This window comes from Rousettus aegyptiacus, unplaced genomic scaffold (genome assembly GCF_014176215.1).
Source record: "Rousettus aegyptiacus isolate mRouAeg1 unplaced genomic scaffold, mRouAeg1.p scaffold_m13_p_19, whole genome shotgun sequence".
NCBI classification, from domain to species: Eukaryota; Metazoa; Chordata; class Mammalia; order Chiroptera; family Pteropodidae; genus Rousettus; species Rousettus aegyptiacus.
Genome location: NW_023416294.1, coordinates 1,147,673 through 1,173,528, shown reverse-complemented (window position 1 = coordinate 1,173,528; position 25,856 = coordinate 1,147,673). Strand labels below are relative to the sequence as shown.

Sequence of the window (25,856 nt, the reverse complement as noted above, 5' to 3'; positions counted from 1 at the left end):
GTTTCTACGAGCCACCTGTTGGGCTTCCTCTCTCCACCAGGTTTTCATTTGCAAATAAGGACCTGGTTCTAACACAGTTTTTATAATAGCTTCCCAATCTACCACTAACAATTGTCATTCTGTGGCTATACTGTTTAAAAGACCTGTCACATAGGTGGACTCCATACCATATTGATTGATGGATTCCTTAAGTATCCTCAAGAATTTATGTTCCAATGGGGTATATTATACATTGATGCCCTCCTGAGGAAATTGATCATTGGGGGGAAAGGCCTGTCTCACTATAGGGAACCCCATCAGCTGAGGAGTAGCTGTCTGTCTAGGAAGATTTTCTCGACTACTCTCTTCATCCATTATTTCCTTAGTCAAATCAGGTGAAAGGGGAAAAGTAAATGAAACAGGACTAACAACTGGAGGCTCTGCCCCAAATAAAATATTTACAGGTGGCGCAGAGGGCTTCCTTTGTTCCTGAAAATATCCTCTAGTTTGCCCTAATTGCAGCTGCTTTAACCTCTGCCAAAAGAACTTGATATGACTTTTTACTAGGAGGAATGTGACCTGCATATTCCTCTTTAGATAAGGACTCAGTAGATTCCTTTCACTCATTATCAGACTCTATTTCTATAGGATTTTCATAAACAAGTTAAGGTTCTTCTTGGCGTGTTGCCAAGTCAGTTGCAGCACCCTCAGAGTCAGATTGCAGAGTCTGTAAAGCCCGAGAAATTGAAGTGCATAAAAACAGAACAGAAATAGGGATGGGATCCCCCTGTTGATGAGCTCTCTGCAAAGCTCTTATGACTTGTTTCTACACTTTAGTATTTAATTGGGATTTTCCCTCTGGCTTCAACTAGTAGCAATGTCTACCTGCATACAAAAAACAATTCATTAAATTGACTTTTCTTTACATTTACTAGTTCCCTGTGTTAAAAATATGCCAAAAGTATTGCTTACTATGAGTGAACATGCCCCTTTGGTTTTCCAGTGTAATCTGGAAATGTGCTAAAAAAAAAAAAAAAAAAAAAACTATGCCAAAGGTATTCCTTACAATGAGGAGACTTACCCCTTTGGTTACCAGCATAGTTCTGCACCCTCTTCTTTCAGCCCCATATAGGGTGCCAATTGTGGAGATGGTTAGGAAGAAGTGTCGGAGTCTGGAAATGCTTTTAGTAACATGGATAAAGGAGAGGAGGAATGGCAAGGAATGGCAATGCTAGCAGCCCACACCCCTGTCTCTACAGCTTTTTATTCTCTCTCACAAAGTTGGCTTTGCAAATCATCATTAGTTACTATCAGGTTAACGATTACAAACGACAGCCAATTCCCAGACTCACCTCAAGGCCATGACCATGTTTTCAGCTATTTCTTCTCAGGTATCTTTTTCTCATCCTCGTCCCAAGAGCAAGAAGTCCCAGAATAGGTCAGGCATGTGTGCCCTCCCTGCAATGTGTCCTTGTGTGCAAGTCCACATCTGCTTCTGATGACCTTGTTGCTCCAAGTACCAGGCATCCTGCCAGGACTGCAGGTGTTTCTCACAACAATGTGTGTTAATAATTTTTATGTATAAAGCCTAACAGCATGTAAAATTAACTAGGTCTATACTAACATGGGTCTATCTTGAAATAATAATAATAAAAAAATGAATAAAGGATACGAACCAGAAAAAACCTTCATTGGTATAATTTCAAAGCTCGAGCATGACTCTTTTGTCCATGGAACAAACTTCTGAAGTAATGACTGAGATCACAGATCGAAAAATGAAGATAAACTTTAGATTATAGGCTCGTAGGGATCAAAGGAGAAATATGCATTTTACAGAGGAACCTTAGAACTGGCCTGTCCCCATTTCTGCCTTGGAAACTGACAAAGCAATAATGGCCAAACATTCCCCTGCATCAGATAGGAGGGATAACCAGGTGTTTGACTGTCTCACTTTGCATGTATGGGACACTTTTGATCGTGGAAAGCCAGTGACAACAGCCTAAATGGTCACTTTCAATAAGTTAGGCATGTTACAATGTGTCCAACAGCTGGAACTTGAGCTACCTCGAGAAGACTTCCATCAACAAAACTTTTTTTAAAAAAAATGCTCCAGAGTCTTTCAAGTCGAAAGAAAAGGGTTGAAATTAACTGTACAGGAGGCACAATAATTTCAAATGTGTGGATTCATCTATCCATCACATAGCCCTAAACGTGAAGAGAAATACCAGATTTTAAAGCTTGGTTGGATCTGCAGCACGTATCTCCAGGGGTCTTGGGCTTCCTCCTATTGTCAATTCCTGCAGTGAGTATGTAGGCTATTGATCAGAAACCCACAAGTCATGACAAATTTATTTCTGTAAGCGACATGTCAAAGTAACTGAGCTTTCAACAACACTGTTCACCTTTACACCAAAGAGTATTTGAGTTTGCTGTGCTTCTGCTATGCTCCAGTGCAAGCATGGAAGAATGTTTTATGACCATTGAGTAAAATATAATATTCAGAGCTTTTTTTTGTATATTGATAAATACTGAACCTATGTTTAGACTAAAAATCAATCTGTGTAAATGATAAAAAAAGAAAAAAGAAAATCTCCACAAAGTTACAAACAAAGTACAAAACTCATCAGCTCTTTTTCCCTGAGACTCTGAGGATTCTGAGATCCTGAGCATAGGACATAGAAAGGGCTGCGTGCATGAGTTTCTCTGAGTCAAATCACCATTTCTGCTAATGGGGTGCTAATCCTGAACTGGTTTTTCATGCATAATTGTAGCTTCCTTCACCTATCACCACGCTCTTTTGGTATACAAACAAAGAAATCCAAAGACAAACAAAAGAAAATAAATACATGCATAAGTAGATAAAGGAAGAAAAAAATAAATAAAAATACATGTCATTTGACGTTGTTCAGGTACTTGCGTGGCTTCATGATTTGGTCCTTCTTTTCCGATTTCCTTTTCCTTACCCTTTGGTCTTTTTTTTTTTTATCTTTTTACTTTAGGTGAAAAAAAACTATTGCAAAGAACAGCTTTTCTACACTATGGAATATATACATCTATCTGTGATGAGTCTATCTTGGTGTAATTAGGGGAATATTTCGACTGTGCCAATCCCCACCTGGGTTCTACACAGGGGGAGCATGATTTCCACATCTAATATATATTGTCAACTTGTCCTTCACAAAGTTGTACCACTTCATGATTTTCAACAAATGCGCAAGGACACACTTCCAATCCAGTATCCAATCGTGCACACCAGCAGGTGTCATTTATCACTTTCTTTCCACTCTGGGAAACTTGTACAATAGAAAATGAGAGGCCATGACTCTATCAGTTTGCAGTTCTTTGATTTTCGGGAAGGTTCCACATGTTCTTGCTGTCTGTTAGCATTTTATGTTTTGTCATACCCCTTTTCTATTGTGTACATGCTCAATTTTTATTGGGTATCTAAACTTTTGCTTTTGTGTGTTTAAATTTTGATCTTCAGCTATCTCAGTTAGGTAACTGAGAACTTTCTCATGTTCCAGTGGGCATAGCCAAGCTGTAATTTTCCTGCAAGTAATAAATTTCTAGCAGTCATTTTTCAGCCATTACATCTCCAGGCATCTCCCACATTCCGTTCAGGCCCTGAGAAGCACTGCTTCACCTAACATCATGGCTGGCCACATAAAGGGGTCCTGTGGAGCTGGTCTCCGTGGTGATGCACATTAAACAGCAGGAGGCCACTTTGCTCAATGAAGCACAATACGCACAAGACCCATACATGGCAAAGGCCCCTAGCCCACTGCACTCTCTGTGCTTCACGCTTCCTCGCAACTCTCACCGAAACCACAGCAAAGCGAAACATGCATGGCCCGCTGCTGACAGCTGGCCTCCCTGCTCTGCATCGAGCACATCCACGAGCCAACTCCCTTGCTGGCCCACGGCCACGACACACCATGTGCCACGGCACTGCTTGCCACTGACGTCCCCTCGCTGAAGCCCCATCGCCCCACGCTCGGCCTTGTCTGCTCTTCTGACACAGGCTCGCGGCTCCACGGGGTTAGGGCTGGATGCTGGGCCAGGATCTAGGTGACTGAAACCCCGTGCACGCTTTCTATCACAGCCATGAGAGGCAGGGGCTGGTGACTGTGTCCTTGCCACGGGCCAGCACCGACCTTCAGTACAAATGCCTCATCTTCCTCAAATGACACTACAGACCCGTCTGAACATGCCACTCTCAGCAATGAACTCAACATGGAGCTATGGCTACCAGTTGGCCCAGATCCCAGAGCTCATAAGCTGCAGCGGGACCATTGCAAGCCTGCTCTTTCTGATTCCAAGTGGAGCCTTTCTTGGCCGAGTGACCCGGCCAGAGCGGCTCTCTCACTTGGCCCGTTGTTGGGTCAGCTGGTACATGCAGGAAGCTCTTCCCACCTGCTGGGGACCTTGGCTTCTTGGACATTCTGCGCTCCCCTGCTTGCATGTACTCTCATCATGTAGACTCACTCCTCGTCACTGGAAGCTGGTAACCAAACCCCTTTTCTGATGCATGATACAACTTTGCTCATTCACATTCTGAGGACATGGCAACCAGCGAGGTTCATTTGTTTGTTTTTCCAGAAGAAAACAAACCAACAAACTCAAAAGCACAATCTGTCACTTATGAGATGGGGCACATTCTAAGGTGTCTAGGAGTCAATCAACTACAGTGGTGGGGGGAGCCCTCAGAAAGCTCCAGGGAAAGGCCCTGACCAAATAGACCCAATTCTCCATGCTTAGATTTCAACTGAAATGCTTAGCAACAGCAGACTGTGTTAATCAATATGAGTCGCAGCAGAGTGGGTGAAATGCACCTGGTCTATATCACCGCGGGGAAATCTTGAAATCACAACAAAGCCAAGGAAGCATATGCTTCCTTTATGGGTAGAACTTCAAAGCGCAAGTGCTCCTATAGTGTTCATAGAACAAACTTTTGAAGTAAAGACTGCGATCATGGACAGGAACCATAGAAACCCACTTCATTTTCAAGGGATGTAGGCATGGAATGAGAGAAATTAATTAATTTCAGAGAGCGACCTGGGAACCGGCCTGTCACCTTTTCTGCCTTGAAAAGATAGGAGCAGAGATGGCAAAACAATCCCCCGGATCAGATGGGAGGCATGATCAGGGGTGTGACCATCTCTCTGTATATGCACAGGACACTCCTGATCATGGAAAGCCACTTCAAATAGCATACATGGCCAATGTCAATCAATTAGGCACGTCACAAAGCATGCACCACCTGGATATGAGGCAACCTTTTACAAATGTACATAAAAAGAAAAGAAAAAAACAGGGAAACAAAAAAATTTTCCAGAGACATGTGAGGGGAAAGCGAGGGTGAAAAAGCAATTTTATGGGGGGCACATTCAATTTCAAAATGAGTGGCTTCCTCTATCCATCACATCCCCCTAAACATGGGGATCAATGCCACTTTGTCAACCTCACTTGGATCTGCATGGTGTGTCTCCGGGGCACTTGTGGTTTCTCTTATACATCAATTCCTGCTGTGAGGAATTGGTCAGAAAAGAAGTAACATGTCCAAATAACTGAGCTCTAAAGAGTGCTGTTCCACTTCAGACCAAAGACTATTTGTGTTTGGAGTGCTTCTGCTGCTCTCCAGTGCAAGCACAGAGGAAAGTTTAATGAGTATGGAGTAATACCTAAAATCCAGGGCATTCATTGTTTGATGATAGATATTACATCTCCCTGAGCACTAAAACTGAATCCATGCGCATTCAAGAAAACTGAGAATCCCCACAGAAATTTCTGGAAAGAAAAAAAAATCTCTCATCAGCTCACTTTTCCATGATCTCAGGATCCTGAGAACGCAAGCAGGGTGGCTCGAAAGGGCAGAGTGCATAGGTTCTCTCCAAGGAGAGTCGACCTTTCTGCGATTGCAGTGCTCATGCTGAACTTGGTTTTCATACTTGATTCTAGCTAACTCCACTAAGTCTCTTTTTGTAAACCAACCAGCCTGTCAACCAAATGATCCACCAATCAACCAGCCAAGCATGAAATGTATAAAAATACTAGTCATTTCACCCTGTTCAGATATTTGGGTCACTTCAGTTGGGGCTCTTATTTTGGGATGTGGTTTCCTTTTTTCTTTTCTCTTCCTCCTTTTTTGTTCCCTTTTTGGCTAGGATTCAAAATGTCCCCCTGAACACCTTCTCTACACTATGTAACAGATCTATGTCTCTGTATCTGTGTCTTTATCTTGGTGAAAGTAGACGAACATTTCTACTGAGCTACTTGCACACAGGGCCCTCCTTAATGGCTGCATGATTTCTCTATCTAATAGATATTGTCCCCCTGTCCTTCAGAAAGATGCACCGCTTCATGTTTCTGAAAACAATGCACGAGTACACATTTTTCCATTCAGTATCCACTCCTGCACACTATCAGGGGACATTTGTCACTTTCTTTGAACTCTGGGAGACTTGTACACTAGAGAATTGTAGGCCATGATGGTTTGGTTTGCATTGATTGATCATGAGTGTGGTTGAACATTTTCTTCCTGTTTGTTGGTAATTTATGTTTCCATCTGCCCTTCTGTTGATGTGCTCATTTTCTATTGGGTTTGTATCCTTTGATGTATTTTTTTCCCTTTGGATTTTGAATTCAGTCTGAATGTAGGTAAATGAGAAATTTCTCATGTATGTTGCTAGTCTACATCCGAATGATCATTGTGTCATTCTTTACCTGTGTTTCTTTAGTCTAGGGTTTGGTTCACTTTTGTCTGGTTGGGGGTACTTTTGTCTTGCTTTGCTTTGTTTTGTTTTAATATGGTTTGTTCTGAAGCTGCTGTGCAGGTGTTTAACACTGTCCTATTGTAATGGCTGAAAAATGACTGCTAGAAATTTATTACTCGCAGGAAAATTACTGCTTGGCTATGTCCATGAGAACATGGCTATATACATAGAAACATAGGCTGTTACGCACAGGAACATAACATCCTAAACAAGCTTTCTGCTTCTGTAACCCTGCTTATGCACTTGACCTGTGAGTTGACAGGTAATGAATAGAAGAAAGATAGCCCTTTGTGTTTAGACAGAATGAAGAATGGGATTTTGGGCTTAACAGCCCTGCACCTCTACATTTTGGGGCTGCTTAATTTGGGGTCTGCATACCCCTGGCAGACCTAGCTGGCTGAATAAAGAGTATTTCCTATAACTCACTCACTGAGTTCTGGTGATGCGTGTGTCTTTCGGGGGCTGGTGGCTTCAACACCATCAGACACAAAATTGTTAATATTATCTCTTCAGTGCCTGGACTGATCAGGTCAAACAAGATATTTTTTACAATTGAGGAAGACTAGACAGAGCTGGAGGGTGTGGCCTGGGGATGGGTCAATTGCAAGACAGGGCGGGCCTATGGCCTGAGCTCCTTCTAGTCCCAGAAACCTTGCTCAGGGTTTGCTGCCTTTGCCCCTGCCCTGGCGAAGGGGTCCTCCCTTTCCCATGGGGCTTGACACACCCCTTCCCTGTAGCACCCTCAGCCTGGCAAAGCAGCTGGGCCCCTCTCCCTGCTCTTGCCCAGCCCCTTCTCCCTGAGTCAACACCACAGCGCAGAAACCAGAGGCTCATGTCAACTGGCTAGCTCAACCTGTCCTGCTCCCATTCCTGATGCAGGCACACAGTCGGTTGGCAGAAAAATGCCTCTTTTATCCTGGGCTTTTCAACCTCACTCTGCTGACCCTCGGGGGTAGTCGATTCTCTAATTGGGGATGTTCTGCACTGCACAGCATGTGAATGGCCAGCCTGGCCTCTGCCCATCATGAGTCAGCAGCACCCTGGTTTCCGGCCAAGCCCAAGTGTCTCCAGGTGTCTTCCATTGTTCGTTGGGACCCAGATGCACCATGAGAAGCACTGCTTCACGTCAGTCACTGGCTGGCCACATAAAGGGGTCCTGCGGAGCTGGTCTACGTGGTGACGTGGATTAAACAGCAGGAGGGTACTTTGCTCAATGAAGCACAATATGCACAAGACCCACACATAGCAAAGGCCCCCAGCCCACCTCACTCCCTGCGCTTCACGCTTCCTCGTACCTCTCGCCCAAACCGCAGCAAAGCGAAACATGTACGATGCGCTCCTAACAGACGGCCTCCCTGCTCTGCCTCGGGCACGTCTACGTGCCACCTCCCCTGCTGACCCATGGCCCTGACCCTCGAGTGGCCCGGCGCTGGTCGCCACTGATGCCCCCTCGCCAAGGCCCCGTCGCCCCCATGCTCGGCCTTGTCCGCTCCTCCAACACCCGCTCCTGGCTCCCCGGGGTCAGGGCCGGACCCTTGGCCAAGATCCAGGTGATCGAAAACCTGTGCACGCTTTCTATCACAGCCATGAGAGGCAGAGGCTGGGGACTGTGTCCTTCCCATGGGCTGGCACCGGCTCCCAGCACATATGCCTCATCTCACTCTGCCACAGACCCGCCTGCTCACGCCACTCTCAGCGAGGAACTCGTCGCCGAGCCAGGGACCTCAGTTGGCCACATTTTCCAGAACTTGTTTGCCGCAGCGGCACCACTGGATGCCAGCCCTTTCAGACTCCAAATGGTTTCTTTCTTTACCTAGTGACTTGGCCTGAGCGCCCCTCACATTTGGCCGGTTGGCAGATCAGCTGGCAGGTAGACCAGCTCCACCTAGCATGTTGCTGAGAGGATTAGAAAGAAGAGTCGTTTCTCGAAATCCTTTTGCTAACATGCATAAGGGAGAGGAAGAATGGCAAGGAATGGCAATGCTAGCAGCCCACACCCCTGTCTTTATGGCTTCTATTCTCTCTCACAAAGTTGGCTTTGCAAATCATCATTAGTTACTATCAGGTTAAAGATTACAAACGACAGCCAATTCCCAGACTCACCTCAAGGCCACGACCATGTTTTCAGCTATTTCTTCTCAGGTATCTTTTTCCCATCCTTGTCCCTAGAGCAAGAAGTCCCAGAACAGGTCAGGCATGTGTGCCCTCCCTGCAGTGTGTCCTTGTCTGCAAGTCCACACCTGCTTCTGATGACCTTGTTGCTCCAAGCACCAGACATCCTACCAGGACAGCAGGTGTCTCTCACAATATATACCCCCCTTTCTTATTTTGCTGAATTTTATTCAGCATTACTGAGAACACAGTGGCCTGAGTCTTTCTTAGTCTTTGGCTTCTTGAGAATCTCTTCCAGACTAAACAAAGGAAAACAAGTAACTATCCAGGAAGCAATATATGAACCCCTTAACCCATGAATTAATGGAATAGAATATAAATCTTCAATACCATCAACCATGCTTTGTAGCACTGTGATCCCCTGTAATTCAGGAAGCTGTTTTGAATAGTGTCAGCAATATATGTTTTTAAGTCTATAATTAAACCTGAAGCATTACCATACCCCAAAATATGTTGTCTTACTTTATCCCATTCAAACATACTTTCATAATACAGTACAGGAGTTATACAAAAGGAGGTTGTATCCCAATCACATTTAAATTGCACATTTCTGCAAACTAACTGTTTGATCTCCTAACAATATAACTGCTTGCTGTAAATCTGCCACTTGACTCTGCAATACAGAGTCAATTTGTATTTGAGAGGTCCATAACTGTTCAGCAACCCGATGCCAGGTTCTAACGTAATCAGCAGTCTGTACAGATTGATGCAGAGCCACTCCAGCCATGGCAGCAGCAGCAGGAATGGCAATGATACCCACAACAGCAGCGATCATCATGCCAACGAATCTTTTAGCTCTTAACATGGTCCATCAGTTGCTGCAATATCATAGTGGCAGAAGAGTCCTGCCAGGGACAAGACAATTTAATCAGCTTCCATACTTCAGTTTGAGCTCTAAGAATATATAAGCTTTCATGTGACTTGTTAAAAGGAGTAGAAGAGTTAATACAAGTATAAAAGGAAGAGTTTTTCCATCAAATATAACCTAACATTTTATTCCACCCCACTGTACACTTCATAATGATATAGGGGAGCTGAACACAGGCCCAAGCAAAGTGAGCAATGTTCTGATGAAAGGTGATATGAGACGAACTCCCAGATTGATTTATAGAGCCCCTCCAGGTGTTCATGGAAAATAAAGCCGCTCCTAACTTCTATATATGATTCTGTAGCCCTTGATGGGGTAGTTGGAGAGATGTTGCAGTGTGGGGGGGAGAGATCCTCCATCATGCCAGATGACTGTGTTATTACTAGTTTTGTGTGATGAAGTGCTTTGTGAACCATTCTGTATCTTTCGGTGCCACCGCAAATTTACTTTTCCTCCCTTTGCTCGGGCAGAGCCAGAAGGACTCCAATCAATGACTCTTCATGGGAAGTATTAACTAAAACCCGAGCTTGTTCAGCTTGACACTGAATCCTTTGAACCCAATGTTCAAGCATCTGAACTTTTGGAGTGGCACACCACAGAAAACCCGGTTGAAGAAGTATCATCCACAGGCTCTCTAACATTTTTAAATCCTTCCATACTTAACAAAAACAAGTCACCTACCCCAGCATTCTGTTCAGAAGTCTGCAAAATTGTCAACCATGCTTGAGCACCCAGCCTTAAACAGTGCTGTACAGCTCCCATTTAAATCTGCATCCCTTCCATTCCCACTGTATAGTTCTCAAACACTCTCTCTTATTCTTCAGGCCTGAAAGGTCCTATAGTATCATGAGACCCAGGCATCCAGTTAGACTCATTTACATAAACTATCACTGAAGCATCTCCCCATCCCACTGCCTTATTTAAAGGGGGATTGGGCACATACGCCCATTATGAATAATTTCCTGTCTCAGCTTGTACCCCACTTACTGTGCTGTAATCAGGGCCATTGTTGCAAGGAATAGAGAAGTTGGAGTTATTTCTTGACCCAACTCAGTGACAACCTGCTGCTTCTCTCCACTCCCGGAGCGTGACATTCTTGGCTGGAACCTAAAGGTTCTCTGTTCCTGTAGAGATATAAGCAAAACCTCAGCTCCATTTCAGTATCTCAGCAGGCACCTAATCCCCTGTTAGATCTTTGTAGTATACTGGCTGCTGCAAAGGCTCACTGGTCTGTTTCACCCAATGCTGATGAGCTGCGGTGCCACCTTGTTCATCTTGATTTTAAAAATTTAAAGTATATAATGTTTTATTAAGCCTTTGTCTTGGAGCATTCTATATTCCCCTCATCACTTGGGCAGAGAACACAACAGAAAACACAAAACAGACTCTCAGACAAAAACAATTACTGGGGTGTAGGTGGGCCCTGAGAAGTTCACCACATACAACCTAGACAAGACCAAAGACAATAAACAGAACCTGACAACAGGGAACAGGAGGTGGTGTCCCGTGGCCTGGCCATGGTCCGGGAGATATGACTGCATCCAGTCTCTCCATGGACTCTCGGTGACCAGTCAACAGAAACAGGAACAGAAAGGTACCTTAAAAAGCACTGAAATTTGCAATTTAATCATTACTTTTCTTATCTTCCATACAAAATCATGTTATCTTCACTGTTGACTCCATGCTAAAATGTCCTAAGTTTTAGACTAATTAACTAATAAAATAAAAAGGAAATCATTAATAGTTTTTAAATTTTAAGTTAGAGAAAGAACCTTTACCACACAATAATGAAACCTGAGCAATGCAAGTTTGTGTCTACAAGAGTGTCTTTCAATACTACAGTATTTAAAATTCCTTTTCCACCAATGGTGTTAGTTTTGAGGTGTATCCAATGCAGTAGGTCCTTCTAAAATAGAGAACAAATTAATTAAGGCGTACGTGGGGATACGAAGGGAAGAATTGAGCCAGTTAATATCACCCAATAATTTTTGAAAATCATTAAAAGCAACCCATCTAATTTCTATCTTTTGAGGAGTAATTTTCTATTGCAAAATTTATCCTAAATAATTTTCTGTTGCAAAACTTTTGAAAATCATTAAGAGCGACCCATCTAATTTCTATCTTTTGAGCAGTAACTTTCTGTTGCAAAATTTATCCAAAATATTGATAAGGAACAGAAGTTTGTATTTTCTCAGGAGCTATCTCAAGCTCATACTTTTCCAGAGCAATTTTTCCAAATAAAAACTTTTTTTCTAATATTTCTTTCTTTTCATGACCCAAAAGAATATCATCTATATAGTGATACACAAGACCCTGAGGAAATTTTTTCCTTACTTCTTGCAAAGAAGTATTTACAAATGCTTGGCACAGGGTAGTACTATTAAGCATGCAATGTGGGGCTCAAACATATAATCCTGTTATTAAGAGCTCCAAGCTCCACCAACTAAGCTAACTTAGCAGAGGCTATAAATCTTCAGAAATTAAAGTGCACAAAGACCAAATAGAAACAGTGATGGGATCTCTGTTGATGAGCCCTCTGCAAAACTCTTGTGACTCGTTTCCACATTTTAGCATTTAATTGGGATTTTCCCCCTGGCTTGAACCAGTAGCAATGTCTACCTACATGCAAAAACAATTCACGAAATTGACTTTTCTTCACTTCTACTCCTAAGGACGACAATAAGTGTTGCAATAACTTAATATACTGAGCCTCCGCCTTTGACAGAGAATTCCCCATGCTAAAACTATGCTGAAAGTATCGCTTATGCATGAGCGAACTTATCCTTTTTGGTTTCCAGTGTAATGTGGAAATGTGCTAAAAAATAAAAAATAAAAAAATAAAACTATGCCGAAGGTGCTGCTTACCTGTGAGCAGACTTGTTCTCCGGTTTCCAGTATAATCTGTAAATGTGCTAAAACTATGCCAAAGGTATCGCTTATTCTGAGTGGACTTACCCCTTCGGTTTCCAGCATAGTTCTGCACCCTCTTCTTCATGCCCCACGTTGGGTGCTGATTGTTGCAGAGTCATTTTTGAAGAAAAGTCAGTCTGGAAATGTTTTAACTAATATGGATAAGGGAGAGAGGATGAATGATAATGCTAGCATCTCCCACCCTTGTCTCCATGGCTTTTTATTAAGTTTCACTACAATGCTGGCTTTGTGATTATTAATAGTTACTGCCAGGTTAATAAATACAAGCTACAGCCAACTCTCAGATTCAGCCTCAGAGCCACCACCATGTTCTCAGCTATTTCTTCTCATGTATCTTTTTCTTATCCTCTAAAGCATCCTTTTATGGTCCATAGAACAAGAAGTCTCAGAATCGGTCCGGCGTGTGCACCCTCCTTGCAATGTGTCCTTGTGTGCAAGTCCACACCTGCTTCTGATGACTTTGTTGCTTCAAGCGCCAGCTGTAGGCATATCTTACAACAATGGTCCCTTCTCAATTCTGTTTTTTTTTTTAATCTGGTAAATGTAGAGGTAGTGGGATAGGATACATGATTTTTAAGTGACTGTGACTTTTTGAGATTCCTCTTGAGGTCATTTGAGCCCATGCTCTCCACAAAGCTCACCTGTCTTTAGTCTGGGTTTCTCCTCTCAGCTAAAAACAGTTTTTGAATCTGACAACCCAGCTAGCTAATTTGTTTCATTTATGCAACAGTGGCACTGCCAAGTGGCTGAATAGAGAAGTGCCCAAAGGCAAATACCAGTTGTCCAAGCCAGGGCTGGAAAAATACTTACAAATGTCAATAGATTGTTAAGCTCTCTCTGGTGAAATGGCATCATTTTGTAAAAACACTACCAATGCTACTGAGAGCAGTCCCAATGCCCAGCCCTCCTTAACCAGGATCTTGGGGGTGACCCTCTGATGTTGGGTACTGTTGGCCAAGATGCCAGAAAAGGAATGGGTATGTCGTCTGCAGGTTTGCTTGGCCTGCTAACTGCCCTGCACTCTTCCAAGTGTCCTTCCTCCCTCTCTGAGTGGAAGCTGTGGTAGAAGAATGACATGATGATGCCACGCACAAGATGTCCTTTGGGAGTATTTCATACTCACTCATGATCATATGCCATTGATATGCCCACCCATGGGCCTGCAAACTGTGGCACATGGGCCAGGTCCTGCCTCCTGCTTTTGTACAGCCCATGAGCTGTTCCAAAAAAAAAAATCCTAATGGCTTTTAAATTTTTAAATGGTTGAAGGAAATTGAAAAAAGTATATTTCTTGATGTGAAAATTCTGCAGTATTCCAATTGAATCTGTGCACTGGAAAGGACAGAGTCGAATAGGTTTGAGAAGGACTATATCTCCTTCTCAAAGGCCCAAAATGTCTAAAATATTTATGATCTGGTCTGTTACAGAAAATTGTGTGAGCTTTGTGCTCACCCCTGGAGCAGAGCTGAGGTGGGAATTTTAGATGAATTACATGTTCCCTACCAACAATCGACCTAATACCTACAGGTTATAGTTGTGTGCCAGACACCATTCTAGCTGTCTCATTTCATACACATTGAAGGCAGGGATGGTGGTGTTTATTATGATTCTTATCTTACAGGTAAGGAAATGGAGCACAGGCAAGCTATTAATTATGCAAGGTTTTTATAACTAGCAAGTAGTAAAAGTGGGACTTGAACCTCAGCAGTCCCATTCCAAAATCTGCAGCAGAAAGAAAAAAGATGGGGTGGGTGAGGGGGGAGGAAAGAAGGAAGAAAGAAAATCCTATACCATAAAGTACATGAAAGGAAGTCAGAAAAAGTTCTGATTTTTTTTTTTTGGCTGTGTGACCACTTTACACTTTCTGAAAACTAGATATCATATTTTTTTCCATAAAATGTTTTTTCTTTTTCAATGATGGTGCTGGTGTCCTAGTGTCACTGATAACTTCCAACAGGTTTCATCTATCTACTAGGTACTCCAACATGGCACACAGAAGTGTCAATGTCATCATCATCATTTTACAGATGAGAAAACTGAGGCTCAGAGAGAGCAAGTATCCTGCTCAAGGTGAAGTGCAGGACATCCTCATCTAAAATTTTGCCCATTATGTCAGTTCATAGTCTGTACATATAAAGTCAAGACTAAAATAAGAGGAGGATAGGTAGGAGAAGGGGGGAAGGATTCAGCTCTAACCCTGGCTTCCTCCACCCAGCACATCTGCCAGAGGTAAACAAAGCAAATGATGATCCAAATGAGTAGAAGCCACAGCCCATGGAGGTAGACAATGCTCTTGGTCGCCTGCTGTATATCCACAGGCATCAGGTTGACTATGTTCCCAACTGCACTGCTCTTTCTGGAGCTACTGGACAGAGCCAGGACCTGGGTTGGGCAAGAGGAACAAGATGTGAGCTGGGGTAAGGACAAGGTGAGGTGGGCAGGGTGAGGCGGGGAGGCCCAAGGTGTGGCAGGAACAAAAGGCCAGTGATTCCGCCAGCCTGGATCTGAACTGTGCTGTCCCTGCCAAGCCAGCTCTCTTCACTTGCTGAGGATCCGTTCACTCATCTGTAAAATGGGCTAATAAAAATCTCTTAGGTCAAGCTCCCAGGACCTTTGTGAGAATCTAGGAAGTAGTCAAACATGAAAATACTCAGAAATCCCTAAAGCACTGGAGCAATAATAGTTAATCACATCACACATAAAAATCTTGGATCTTTGATGACCATGGTGGTCATGGACTGAGTGCTAACTGTGTCCCAGGCACTATGTTCAATGAATGGTTTCACCATTTTCTGTTATCCTGCCATATGTTCTTCAATCTAAAATGCCATGAACAAAACTCTCTCCATTTTTGTATCACTACAGAAAAAAAAATCAATGTCAATTAGAATAAGATGCAGAAAACATCTTGATTTTAAAAGAGTTAAAGTTAGACTCAAGTCAATGAAGTACAGAATTACTAACCCCATTTTATAGCCAAGGAAACTGAGGCACAGAGAAATTGACCAACTCACTGAAAGTCAGAGGGTTTATAAGTGGCCAGGCCAGGACTGGAATATAAGATGACTGAGGCACAACACAGGCTTGACAGGGTGTTACACTGACCCCTGTGCCTCTCGGACCCTGACCTGGTCCTCTGGCAGCCCTAAACCTGCCCTCTCTCTGGGGGCATAGTGGTCCCCTTCCAGCCTGTCGAATGCTAAGTTCTACTTGTAGTCCTCTCTCTGCTGAGTGTGTGAGGAAAACAGTGAGGGAATGAAGAAATCTGAGTGTAGAAATCCTCCAAAAAATCTTTAGCTCTTTTCTTGAGTTCCTGCCGACCCAGGCTGAGTGCTTGGAATACAGCCACCAATGACGCAGGGGATGGAAAGGAGGGGAGTCACTCTCCTGGGAGTGAAGATGAAGGGGAACAAAAGTAAAGACTCCCCAGGTTAGCTCCATGATGGTAATTATGATGAGTGCCATGAAGGCATGTTTCAAAAGACAGGTTTTACTATTATTCAGGTGTGGTGAGGCCCACAGATCAGGATGTGGTCATTATTGACAAGACAGCTTTTATACTCATGTCCTCAAGCAGGGACCACTGCATGCAGTAGGGGGTTTCTCGGGGAAGCACCAGTGCTGGGCAGAGGGAGGGACAGGAGCAGTAGATAGGAGCCTGTACTATGCTTTTCACAGGAAGGAGAGTCAGGCAATGTGAGCAGGTTTGGACTGGCATGTTTCAGTCATTCCAGCAGGCTCTGGGGCAAAGTCCCTAGTAGCAAGGTGATTAAGGCAGGGGATAGCAGCCCAGAGTGGGAGACTCCATAAAAGAGGGGTTGAGGGACATGGTCTGGATTGGCTGGTTTGCATCTGAAATGTATGTTCTCAGGTGAGTCATTTCCCATCTCTCAAAATGGACTAGCTGGGGAGGGACAGCCCCTCCAGGATTAGCAAAGCCCCCAGATGTCAAAGTACCAGATGCAGAAAATAAGGAGCAGTCTGGAGGTGGATCTGACCTCATCAGGGGATGAAGCCTTCCCTAATGGGGCAGGGCAGGGCAGGGGTATAGTGGGGATCAAGGGGATATGGGAGGAAGCAATGACATCAGATCATCTTCCTGTCAGCCTCACCTCAATATGTGGACTCACAAGACTGTATGGGCCACACATACATAACTCCAGCATGCTCAGGGAATATGGATCTGAAATACAGTAGGCAGGGCAGCATCAGGAGCCACGTGCATGCTCATTGAAGAGCTGTCCCATTTGCCCTCCTCTTCTCCCAGGTGACAGCTAAAGTATGACAAAAGGAGACTCACATGGGACACAATGACCCTGGCTTGGATGCTCCAGATGTCTTTTATAGCATTAGTCTCATGGGTTCCCTAAGTGGACAAGAATGACTGCACAGAGAGAAGCTCACAGCTATGGCTTGCCACTAGCCATGCATAGCTCTCTGGAAGGACTCCCAGCTCAGATGTATTTACCAATGGGTCAGGGGACATTTGTACCTTAAGTGGTGTTGTTGGGCAACATAGATAACAGTCCACTGTTATCTGGTTTCCATGGGTGATGAGTGGCAATTAGGAAGAGTTGTGGAAAGGCTGTCCAGTCAGTGAGGACAGCAAGTGCAAAGGCCCTGAGGTTGAACATTTGCTGGTGTGTTTGTGGTTAGAGCAGGGAGAGCAAGAGGGGAGAGATGTATGACACGATGAGGTTGGAGAAGTCTCAGGGCCAGATCATGCAGGCCTTAAAAAAATAACCAAGGAGGCAAGAGTATGGAGCAAGCAGCTATGAACGAAGTTATGAATGAGTGTGTTTTCAGACACGGATGATATTAACAGTTCAATGATGTAACTAACCCTTCCTGGATGGACCATGTGGATGTAAATCAGGGTGGGATGTAGAGAAGAGAAAGGCAGAGAGGCTCACCTTTATGTACACAAGGCCAGTGATGGCTATTCACAGCCTCATCTGCAGTACCTTGAGCCTGTACATGTGCCGCTGCTCAAATAGTTTTTGCCAGCAGGTGGCAAGGAACACCAGCACCGCAAAGAGGTTGCCCTTCTATCCCTGGATCTTGAGGTCACCACTAAACTCCAGAAAAAGGCTTGTGGGAGACAGAAAGAGAAGGCACAGCTGGTGAGAGAAGGCGCCTATGGGAGCTGCCTCTGCCCAGGTCTGGAGGAGCATATGTTGTGGCGGATTATCTTTTAATTTTTTTTTTTTTTTGCAAAAATGGCTGCAATTGTTTTCCACACTGTCCATGCTCATTTTCAATGTGCCTTGTGTCCCTCACACACTCCAGAAAAAAAAGAAGAAAAAAAACCTTGGCAAGCACTGGTGGCCAGACTCTGACAAGGTGAAGGCCTTGCCCATCATCCCTGGCCTGGCTTGTTGTTTGCCTTGGCATCTTGGAGGGCTGTGGCTTGGTCTCTGTCACTGAGCTATGCATAGCCTGCCAGTCACAAACATTTTGGTATTTGGGTCTCGAATGCCAAAAGGATGTCACCGTCTCACAGAGGCCATCCCTGACCACCCCTCTCCACTGGATCTCATTGTTTAATTCATCAACTTCACAGCCATATTTACTCTCTTCGACTTTTTTCTGTACCTATTTGTACTATTAGAACAAGTAGGGAGATATCTTGCTTGTATTTTCCCTAGCATTTAGTCTGGCTCCTGAATGTAGTAGGCACTTGATAAATGAGGATGGCAAAACAGAGTAGGTGTGATATATGTGAAGTGCCTGACAGGAGTACCTGGTGCATAATGTTATAAAAAAAAGGACGGAAGGAAGGAAGGAAGGAAGGAAGGAAGGAAGGAAGGAAGGAAGGGAGAGGAGGAAAAGGAAGGGAGAGAGAGAGGGAGAGAGAAGAAAGCAGGTAACTTGGTTTGGTGGACCAAACCTGGCCTCGGAGCCAGGACACCAAGGTTCAAGTGCCTGCTCTGTTCTCTGTCCTCTGAGCCTCAGTTTCTGTCTGTAAAGTGAGGACTCACATATGACCACAAGGCATGTCAGGGCATGTGAGTGAGAGGTGGGTGTAAATTGAGAGATACAAGAGGGAGTGGTGGAGACTGTGGCAAACTGAAGAGCCTGTGCCTTGTCTGATAGGGCAGCCACCACCCAGATCCACTCTCCTGTTGCCATGCAGGGCTGTGACCAAGCACTGCCTGTGTGCTTTAAGAGAGATCAGAATTCTAGATCTTTATGGGACATCTCAAACATTTCAACAATGGCAACTTATTTTAATAAAAAGAAAAACAAGGACCCAAAGAACAAGAGCATCATAACATCCTGTAGGCCGAGTATATCCTGGGAACCTGACTTGGCCGGCAGATGGCCAGCTAGTCTGCAACCTCTCAGGATGACATCCTCTCCTCTACCCCCCAAATTGAAAATGTGTGTAATCAGTCAACTCTGTAAATAACTGGGCTAGACCTTCATATATCCATGCCTTCCTCCTTGCTTTCTGTTCACCGTTTATGGATTCTTAAACTGTCCTGGAGAATGTTCTATCCACTGATTCCAATATTGGGTGATTTTCTTGCTCATGCTGACAGGGGAGGCCAGAACTGGGAACGAGTGGGTGAGAAACCTCCCTGCGAATGAATTCTGCTACTCAGAAGTAATTTAAGAGTGGAGGTGAAGTTCAACAAGATATACCTGTGGTGAGAGAGAGAGCTGCTGTTTTAATTAGCTCATATTACTCACCCTTTTTGGTAAAACAAACCCCCTTCCTTTGTGGGGCAGCCCTATCTTTCCCTGTGTGGCCTGCCCCCCAGCTATGGGAGTGTCCCCTGAGAGGCATATGACTTGAGCCAGCCAATCAGAGGCCTTCCTTGGGATTTTTTTTCTATATCGATGCTAGGAGAGAGAGGCTCTCTCACTTTACAGGAATTACTGAACTGGCATATTATGGGACAGGCTTTATGAAGACATCAATATACAGGTACCAGGTGAGTTGAGAGATGGAGGGAAAGATTTTTGGACACCACATGCAAGTCCCTGGATCCATCGATACCTAAGGGTAGATATGTCTTCTCAGTCATGTGAGCCAATCATCTGTATTTCACTTTTTGTCTCTCTCTCTTGCTTTTTCTAATGTGTTGGATTCAACCATCTATAGCCACCAGCACAAAATCCTAGAGTATGCAGGGGAAACTTGTAACCGCTTCTACAGAGCTAAGTTACTTTTATGTGTTTCCTCAGGGAGATTAAAGCAACTTCTCCAAGGTCATCAACTACTCAATGGCAGGGCTGTACTTAATTCCAGATTTAATTAATGCCAACAGCTCATTTCTCTAGAATGATGGCCCCTAAACTCATTCCTTAGACTCTAAGGGCCCATAGAAGTTTCTAGAGATGCCAGAGAGGGCAGGAGTAGGGCAGAGAGGGCAGGACTAGACAGAGCTCAAAATCCTCTGGGTAACTAATATTACTTGAGCTTTTAGTATTTGTGAGACATTTTCTATGTTCTTCTCTAAATTTATTTTTTCATTTCCCACAAACTATGGGCCAGGTACTCACTACATCCCCATCAAACAGATAAGAAAACCGAGAGTTAGGAGAATAATCACTCAGGTGATGTCATGAGTGAGTAGTTGGAAGCATGTGTGGCCCACCACCCAACTCTTCACACCAAGTCTTACAATATTCCTTCTGTATCCTGCCTGCCATCCTACCATTCAAATTTCCTTCTGGGGACCTGGAAGAGTCCCCATTTTGTTGGAGTTCTCAGGGAACCCACAAAGCACTCTGAGAGGAAATGTGCCTTGAGCCTGACCAGTTCCTGCTTCATGAGATCAGCTGGCAGGAAGGATACTGTGGAGGCGGAACCCAGAGTAGGGCCAGAATGTATTTGGGGCCAAGCAACCAGCTTTCCTGACCAAGCACCCTGCTCACAGTGCTGGGCTGCACTGTGGTTCCTTACCTACTGCCTTTCCAGTTGGGAGATGAGTTCTTCCAGAGTTTTCTCTCCCAAGTGACTAGAGATCTTTGGATCCCAGTCGTCTTCGGTAGCACCTCCAGACCAACCTGTAAAAGAGGGTCACCAGGGCAAGCTCCCTGCTGCCTTCTGCCCTACCAAAGTTCTGGCCTGGTGGCTGTACCACCCTGGGTAAGTCCTGTCTTCCTCTCTGCCAGTCCATCAGTAAGATGAGAGCAGTTAACCTAACCGTGCCTAATGTTTGCAGGCACTTCTCAGTCTACAAAGATCATCCCATTTAATTCTCACATGAACTAATATGGTAGATTACTACTGATCCATTTTACACCTGAGGAAGCAAATAAAGTCTCAGAGAGATTGAATGACTTAACCAAGAGACAATCTGTGTGGCAGGGGAAACCTTTCAAGGAGTTAGAAGTCCAGAGATGAAAACTGTCACTGGAGAGGAAAACTGAATTCCTCCTGTAGTTTTAAGTGTCCCCACACTCCTCCTTGTTCACTGGTCCAGCCACAGGCATCAGGACCTTTGCACAATCATGCCACTCTACTTGCCCTTCTTTCCTCTACTCCTTACCCAGTCACTTCTGATTTGTCCTTCACCTCTGGACTTAGATGGGCTTTTCTTAGAAGTATGCTAAATGACCCTTCCCTACCCCAGCCTCAGCCCAATCTTACAAGGATTCCCCATTATGAGATCTCGTAGTTTCTTGAGCTTTAACTTTATGATGTTTGTTGTAATAATGATCATTTGCTCTTTCAGTCTGATTTATTTAGTGTCTTTCCCCTCCATTGGATGATCGCTTCTATCAGGTAAAGTACTTGCTTTTATCTTCACTCCCTGGCACAAGGCGCAAGATCTGTCACATGAAGCCATTTATCAACTCTGTGACTTTGGGCACATCACTTCCCAACAAAGGACCACAATTTTCTCCCCTTAAAATGAGTATTTTTCAAAGCCTGGCGCTGGCACATGAGATGACTGTATGTAGTTGGCACATTGTTGGAAGAGGTCATCAAGAGGAAGTGATGGCTCCTGGCTGTTGGAGGCTCCTCGCCCCTCCCGTGTCCTTGGAATGTGCAATCTTCCCACTCTTCCTGCACCAGAGCAGTTTCAATGATACATCCTTGAGAGGGTAAGGTGTCATTGAGACCATCTGGATGGTACACTTGTCTGAGCCTAGGTAAGGTCTCTGTGTAAGCTGTTAGCACTCTGGCTGGTGGATTCAGAGACCTTCCTAAGACAAACCTTGTGGGGTAAATTCCTTTGCTTATCAAACTGCCACCTACCAGTTTGGAATAGCTTGCCCCTTCCAACCTCTGGGTACAGGGCCAGTTTGCAAGCTAACATGCATACACAAGAAATTAATTACTACAGATTTCCATAAGGGGAGTGTTATTTTTTTTCATGTCTGAAATCTTTCTAATGACACCAAGGAGAAGGTTTCGTTCGGAGCTGGTCTTGACCTACTTTCTGAGACTGCCCAAGAAAGTTCCTTTTCCTAACACAGAGCCAACTCAGGCATACAACAATCTGATCTAGAAAGTATTAACATGGCATGGTTTTCATAGAAATTATTTTTTGACTGTTATGTGGCAAGTGATTCAATAAATTTTCCCAATTTGGCAGTTACAGAAAGTTTCTTTTTTAAAAAAGCCTATTCAAGTTGAAAAAGTAAGCTGATTTAAAGAAAAAAATTAAGTAAATAGCATATGAATGGTACCCTAATAAGCTAAAAGATTGAGGAATGGTCCATGAGTGCCTATGTTTTGGAAACAGAGAGGCAGACTGTTTTCTTCTAGCTATTCTGTGCTCTTTCTACAAATTCCACGCCGCCCAAGCATCCTGTTCTTCATTACCAACCATTTTATATAACATTTGTCATGGGCCAGGTCCTATTCTAAGTGCTTCACAAAACTTATCTCATTTAATCTTCACAATCCTAAGAAGAGGGTGCTATTATTACCCTCATTTTATAGGTGCAGAGACTGAGGCACAGAGAGGTTAAGTCCCTTGCCCAAGGTCACCCAGCCAGGAAGTGGTAAGCTAGGATTTAAATCCAGGCGCTACCAAGAGCTGACTGCAGTGTGGTCAGGAGAGGGCCTGGTAGGTGGGCAGCTTCTCTGGTATGCTAATTCTGGATAAACATCTGTCTTTGCTAGCCTGGGAGCCTCTGGAGGACAAAGACTTGGTGCTTATCTCCTCATTCCTGATATTTAGCACACAGTAGGTGCTTATAAAATGTTGGTGGAATGAATGAAGCTGAATAAGAGATATGATTTTATTGAGCACCTGCTATGTACAAGTATTGAGCACTTTATATTTAATGAAGGTAAGGTTGTTTTCATTTTAGGAGGGGAAAACTGAGACTCGAGAGGTTTGCAATATAGACAGCTAAGAGACAGAGCTGGCATTCACACCCAGATCTCACTCCAGTGAGTGAGTGGGAGTGGGATGTGGGTGATGGACACACCAAATCTGAGGGAAGCACTGAGGCTGGAATGGGGAAAGCAAATCGCTGTTGGGAGGGAACTCATGTGAGAAGAGCCATGGTGATAAATCAGGGCAGTGAATGCAGGTGGGTGGGGGAACCACAGGAGCCCCTTCCTGGTTACTTTACTTACCCAGAAACCCACCAGAACATGGACTTGGAGGGGAAGGAGGCCCTAGCCTCTGGACATGGATTCTGTAAAGAGAAAGGACAGGGCAGAGGGAGGACTCAGTCTCACATGGTATGTCACTAGTGACAAAGGGGGCCAAGGAAGACAGAATGAACTGACCATGAGCTTAGTACCAAAAGTGTACTCCAAGGCACTTGGCTTCCTTGTCAGAGGTGGATGCCAATGGCCTTGGTACTTTCTAGCAGGCAAGGAAAAAAGGGATCGTGCCCCAGTACTGACAGCATCTACAAGTTAAGAACTAACAGTTTTCTGGAAGAAAAATTGCTATGAATACTGAGACCAGGAAATTCTTAAGGCAAGGAAAATGCATACCACAGAGAACAACATCCTCAAGAGTACCCCTCAGTAAGTGTGGTGAAGATGTGGAGAGAGATCAAGGCTGAGATTTTGCCAGCTGCTCCAGATAACTCACACAGATCGATACTTTCTCATCAAGAGGACAGGAGAGTGCCCGTTTCACCACATCTTTACCGTCACAGTTTGTTATCAATTTTTATTTTTTTCCTTCCATTATCATTGGAAAAAATAGTCTTGTTACAGTTTGACTTGATTATTCAATCAGTTGAACATCTTTTTAGATGACCTCAGATGACCTCAGATAATTCTTTCCTGATTTTATGGACTAGTTCAATGTTACCAGTTGTAAACTCCTGTGGCCCATTTTTCCTGAAGAGCAATTGTGCCTGTTATATTTTTCCACATGTTTCATAATGATATGATTAATGTTTGGTGCCCCTACCAGGCTGGTAGATGCATGATGACAGGGGTTGCATCTGCTTGTTCACCATGGATTCTTACCACCTAGCTGGTGCAAAGAGCAGGGGTTGGCAAACTGTGGCTGCAGGGATTAAAGTCAGCCCAATGCCTATCTCTGCAAATAAAGTTATATGCAAACAAATCCATGATCCTTTACTAACATATTGTCTGGGGCTGGTTTTGTGCCATAGCAAACAGAATCGAGTAGCCACAGAGATCTTATATCCCACAAAGCTGAAAACATTTTCTCTCTTGCTCTAGACAGGAAAAGTGAGCCAACCCATGGCACAGAGTAGCCATGCAATACACATTTTGCCAAATGCTGGAATGAATAAAAAATTAAAGGCTTTGCTCTAGCTCAGCTTCCTTCAGTAGCATAGAGAGACTGAGGCCAGAAGTGGAACAGGGACAAGGGAGGGTTTGGTTTGGGGACATGGTGACTTACAGACTGCTAGGGGTCTTTAGGGAAGAAGGAGGGTTGATCAGCCAAGCACGACAGCATAAACTGTGCCACCACCAGAAACAGGCACAGATAGGTTGATAGGTGGTGGAAGGGGTCACTCTAAAAGCCCTGTGGGAGAAAAAGAAGTGCCACTGAGTTTAGACAGGCAGGCAGATTGATAAGTCATCTGTAGGAACCCATCATTTTGTGAATCATGGAGGGCCTGTGGAATTTACTCATTAGTTTACTTTGTTAGAATCTGAACGTGTTTCTCTCTCTTGTCCTTTTAGGAGAAGAATGAAGTAACTGATGGCTCAAGAAATGCTGATCTGAAGCCCGTTGCAGTCAGTTTTCTGGTCAGGAGTCTTGGGTATGTGTGCCACCTATGCAAGCATTTTTCAACCCTTGATGTAGGTTATATTTTTGTTCTTAAGCGATAAAATGGCCCATTCTGTGTCCTAATATGGAAATACTGCTTTCCAGGTTGGCAACAGAAATATGAGTGAGTGTGCAAAATGAGTGCCTAAAACGGATACACAGGAGCATGGGTGAGGGTGAGAATCAGTAAGAATGAGGGGAAACGTGCACATACATGAGGAAGAGTACGTGCAGGTGTGTGTTGGGAGAGGTCTTTGAGGGAATGTGACCTAAGGGTGACCCATGAACTGCCCCGAGGCCATCAGAGGCTCCTCACCCCTCCCCTTTCCTTGGAATGTGCATTCATCCCACAGTGGGAGCTGTTCCAATGAGGTTGCCTTGGGAAAGCAAGGTGTCATGAGACCATCTGGACGGTTCTTCTGACTGAACACCACTAAGGCCTTTGTGTGAACTGTTAAGATCCTGGTGGGCAGATGTGTAGTTTCTGTCTCTATGCCCAAGATCATCCTTGTAGGTGAGTTCCCCCACTTAAAACCGCCACCTAGCATTCTGGAGTGACCTGTTTTTTTCTCTCTCTTTGCCCTCTTCGTAGAGGGCCAGTTTGGAATTTTATCTGTGAACTCCAAGGTTGCGAACCCATAGTGTGTCTGTATCCAGGGCCATGGAAGGGCTGCGTGACTGTGTGTGCAGTGAGGGAGTGTGGAATGTTTGTGTCCTGTCATGTGGCAGTGCAAAGGCAAGTGTGTGCATGTGTGAGATATTTCAGAGTCTGTGGCTGATGCATATAAGTGTGTGTCTGGTGTGTAAATAAAGTGTGTGACTTGAGCGTGCATGATGATGGGTGTTTGTATCAATAAAAATGTGTGTGATGAGCACTTCTATGAAAGAAATTGAATTTATGAGTCAGTCACTAGAGCTGAAGTAACTGTGTTGTTTTGTAACTGTGTA

At 44.2% G+C, this 25,856-nt stretch overlaps 1 pseudogene; it reads right to left on the bottom strand.

The window, feature by feature from the left end:
* Positions 1–8,785: 8,785 nt before the first annotated feature.
* LOC118613535 lies at positions 8,786–12,839 on the bottom strand (annotated as a pseudogene).
* Between the last annotated feature and the right edge of the window lie 13,017 nt (positions 12,840–25,856).